This window comes from Cupressus sempervirens, chromosome 1, assembly GCF_028749045.1.
Source record: "Cupressus sempervirens isolate cs-2001-9-10 chromosome 1, ASM2874904v1, whole genome shotgun sequence".
Taxonomy (NCBI): Eukaryota; Viridiplantae; Streptophyta; class Pinopsida; order Cupressales; family Cupressaceae; genus Cupressus; species Cupressus sempervirens.
Genome location: NC_143118.1, coordinates 888,024,116 through 888,028,308, shown reverse-complemented (window position 1 = coordinate 888,028,308; position 4,193 = coordinate 888,024,116). Strand labels below are relative to the sequence as shown.

The following is a 4,193-nucleotide window of genomic DNA, read 5'->3' as shown; positions in this document are numbered from 1 at the left end:
AAGCATGCCAACAAAATGTTAAACTTTTAAAAGTGATCAGATCCGTGTATCAATTTTACAGTATACTGGTACAATTGAGAAAATGTTTATCCAGGAAACCGGATGCTACAAAACAGTCTAAACAAATGATGGGAAAGGACATATATCTATGCCTGCCAGGAGATTATATATTCATCTATGTTGCTAAATACCTAAAAATCCAATTTAAAACAAACAGTGTATCATATTGAATCACCTGCTAAACCAAACTCGTGACAGTTCAACAAGAGATTAACCATTTGGGCCATTGATAAGTGTCATCAACAATAAAGTCAATTATACTTACTCATTTTCCAAAATAAGTAACTGATAAAAACTATTGAAAGCCCAGATGCAGGAATTTACAACTGTGAGCTTAAAAAGAGATTCAGAACAAAAAAACTACTCATCCTTTGACATACTTGTCTTTCTTGGTGGCTTCTTAATCCTCTCGCTGTCAAGTTCACTCTCAGAAACTAAGCTGATGAATCAGAATCTGATGAGCCTGATGAACTAGAATAATCATCATTAGAGGTACATTCATCTGACGTGGGTAAAGACTTTTGCTGCTGCATTATAAGCCTTGGGAAATTCTTCAAATACTGACGCAAACTGTCGGTGATACCACCAAGACCAATGGAAGTAAAGAAATTGATAGCAAACCGAGAATCCTTGAAACTGTTCTTTGGAAAAATTGAGTCCAAAGACTCTTGCAGTGTTGGATCATTCAATTTTTCTTCAAGTAGCATTATACCCAGCTGCTCTGCCAGCTCCTGAAAGAGAATCTTTATAAAAATACGGGAAGAGGAAGTAGTATCTTCCTCTGTCAGCCGTATATAGGCAAGAGAATGCCACGAGAGAGCATTTGTACCAAACAAATGAGCAAAAAACTTTGCAACATTGCGTAGCTTGTTAGTCTCTAACCTGTGTATCATAGAATACTGTTGTACAAAACACTTATCAAAACATTCCTGATAATTTTTATTGATCATACAGAACCTTTGTTCAAGAAGTCCATAATAACGGAGGTATGTTCTCTCTTGACTGCAGCATTCTAAGAGCATGATGCACAACTCCATCTCTTGACCAGGTTCAAGCTTGATCTTTAGTAGCTTATGACCAGCTTCCTCAAAATCAACACTTGACATAATTGTCAAGTAAATTGTGCGTCTTAAATTGACCAAGTCTGTCTCTGTCTCGTCCTGTATTCTCAGCGTTTCTTCATCTTCCTTCTCCTCATCATCTGAATCATCACCTGAATCATTCTCTCCTTCTGCTTCCTCGGAAGAAGCATCTCCAAGAATATCTTTCTTCAGTTTTTCATATGCTGCCTCGTGCTCTAAGAACTCGGGATCTGGCTTGAAAACATCCAAACCGGCTTCTTGATCAAGTTCATCTCCCAGGGAAACTTCATGCGTTACCTGATCTTCTTGCTCTACAAGGTCCAATTCTGCACGCACAGCTGGATGACCCTCGAACTTACCTTTGCGAATTGCAAAAAGACCTTCAATTAAAAACTGCACTCGTTTGTCAATTTCCCCCTCATGGAGAATGACTCTAAGTCTTTCGAAAATCCCATTGAGACCTTTGGGTGAAAGGTCTTGCAACAAAGACCCACATTCTTTTACGAACCCAACGGCAACCTCTATGCTATCATCTGTAGGATTCTCTAGTAAGAGGGTGAGAACTTCCAAGGCAATAATCTCATGTGCAACTTGTTGATTCACCAAATGTGCTATGAATTTTGCTGCTGATATCAACATTTGCTTGTCATTGCGTTTGTATGCCCTCTTGAGCTGCAAAACAGTTCTTCGCAACAACAGACTGCCGAGTTCTGGATACTTTGTATTTACCACAGCAAGCAAGGCAGCAAAAACATCTGTAAATGCAGGGGATGCCATTTGGGATTTCATGCAAGACCTACAAAATATACCCCTTCCGCGGATGATATTCTCTGCAAGCAACTCCGGAATGATATTCTTGATGTTGGATGCATTTACCTTGTTTACTAAACCATTGATACTCTTCCGAAGGGCATCCCATGTTATGCGCTGGTATTCCACACTACTCTTGTCCTGCTCATCTTTCACTAGTCGAGCCAGCTTGAATGGGGGAATGTAAATACCACCACTTCTTCCTAGACCCTTCACGGTCTCTCTCACAGAAACTTCGCCATTCCTATTCTGAGATGGAGAGGTAACACCAGAAATTTTCAGTTCCACTGCCTCTCTTTTCCTCTTGTTTCCAGAAGCCGATTTATCACATAATTTGTGCTTATTTCTATCAGCTGTCTCCTTATAACCATCTTTTTCTTCAAGCATGTCGCTGTTGCGAGCTCTGTCAATCTTGGGCTGCCAATTCTCAGTCACCTTTTCAGATCTCCTCATTTTTGTATATCTGTCATGATCTTCGTGTCTTGTCATGTTTCTGTCCCAATCCCTGTTTCTATCTCTCCCGGCTATACCGCGATTCCTCTCATTCCCGGGCTCCTTGAGAGAAACCTTGATTCTGGAAATCTCTCGCACAAAAGACGTATTTCTCCTGCCTGTTGCATGTTTCCTATCCACGCCATTCTCTCGCTTTCCGTATTCTTCAAACGAAATTTCGCCTACTGATAACTGTTTCCCAGACGAAAGTCTCTCCCAATTTCGCTCACAGATGCTCATATATTAGGTCTCAGCTGCAATGGCTAATTCAGATTCACCCCTGCAACATTTTTTTTCAAAACTTATCATCAAAATTTGCAAGGGTTTTTTAAGGCAGATCCATTTTTCTTAGAACCAGAGAAAGAAAGATCTAATGGACTTACCTGGGGCAAGAAGAGCCTTAATCCGCTCGCTTTACCGCACAACTGGGCACAAGAACAATCAAAAAAATGTCAATGAATCACAAGCAAATAAATGACACTTTATAAAGAATGAGCGCTAATTTTGGTAACACGTACCTGTTGCATGGAATCACAAATACAAATACTTTATTAAGAATGAGGTCTAATTTTGGCAACATGTACTTGTCGCATTGAATGCTTTTTTATTTTAAACTAGCACTCGCATCTGGAAGAGCAAAGGGTGCAAATCTACATAAGATGGTTGTCACACATTTCATTTTTAGTTGGACATTGAATTAAAATGAAAGGAAACATAAAAGCTTGAAAAACAATTTAAATATTGTTAATTTAAAATAGTTAAATCTAGTTGTTCTTTTAGATTCATACACACTTATTATAAAATTTAAAGAAATGTAGAAGGGGAAAAGAAACAAAAAAGAGTTAAATTGGTACATACATTTTTTCCACAAAGTAATCTATTTTTGAAGAAAAATAGTAGAATATTTTCGACACTTTTCTGTTTACAAGGTAATATGTTGTTTGTATTCGAAACAAATATAAAGGATTTCAAGAAGCAAAAGTTTGGATAACATAATTTGCATTTTCACAAGGGTCATTTTCTCACCATACCTATAACACAACAGTTTTGGCTATACAGGGGTCAAAATGCACCTCCATAATTAATTTGTTTGTATTTTTTAACAAATCAACATTCATATAAAAATTTATAATTAATTAATAAAAGTGCATTTTGGTCCCTGTATAGATAGTGCCTAACACAACAACTTTATTCATCGGGGAAAGAGGATATTGAAATGCATAAATGTATCCGATAAAAAAAGTGACGGAAGTAAACATATATCGAGTAATATGTATTAAAGGAAACTACAAGATTTGGTCCACTTTATTGAGAGTTGTTACAATCAAGACTCTTCCTTTTGCCTAATAATTGTATATGGATTTTATATTTTTTATTCAATATCAATTAAAGGATATTTGTTTTCACTATACAAAAGTTGTCTAATGATTAACTCTTGATATAGTTGTAAAAGTAACAACTTGTCATTTCATTTTACCAAAATCAATTTAATTTTTAAGCATCAACCAAATTGGGATTTATGTATGGTGAGTGTCAATGACATGTATAGTGGTATTTTTCTACGATTACCTAGATATAGATGTTATAGGTAAGCTTTTTGGGTGATCTTTGTTCAAAGGTGGCCCATTGTAATTATCAAAATGGACAACCACATATAGAAGTGGTTCTAGGGGTTTACAACCAGGTGTATACACAATATCTACTACCTCCCTCAGTGACCCATTTACAAGACCCATTTGAATCCAAAGG

At 36.9% G+C, this 4,193-nt stretch overlaps 1 pseudogene across 1 annotated transcript; it reads right to left on the bottom strand.

The window, feature by feature from the left end:
• Window positions 1-252: 252 nt before the first annotated feature.
• LOC149580690 (uncharacterized) lies at window positions 253-2,957 on the bottom strand (annotated as a pseudogene). The gene is made up of 2 exons (XR_016354101.1): window positions 2,828-2,957; window positions 253-2,724 (listed from the first exon to the last, which is right to left on the bottom strand). The product of XR_016354101.1 is annotated as an uncharacterized LOC149580690 (transcript).
• Between the last annotated feature and the right edge of the window lie 1,236 nt (window positions 2,958-4,193).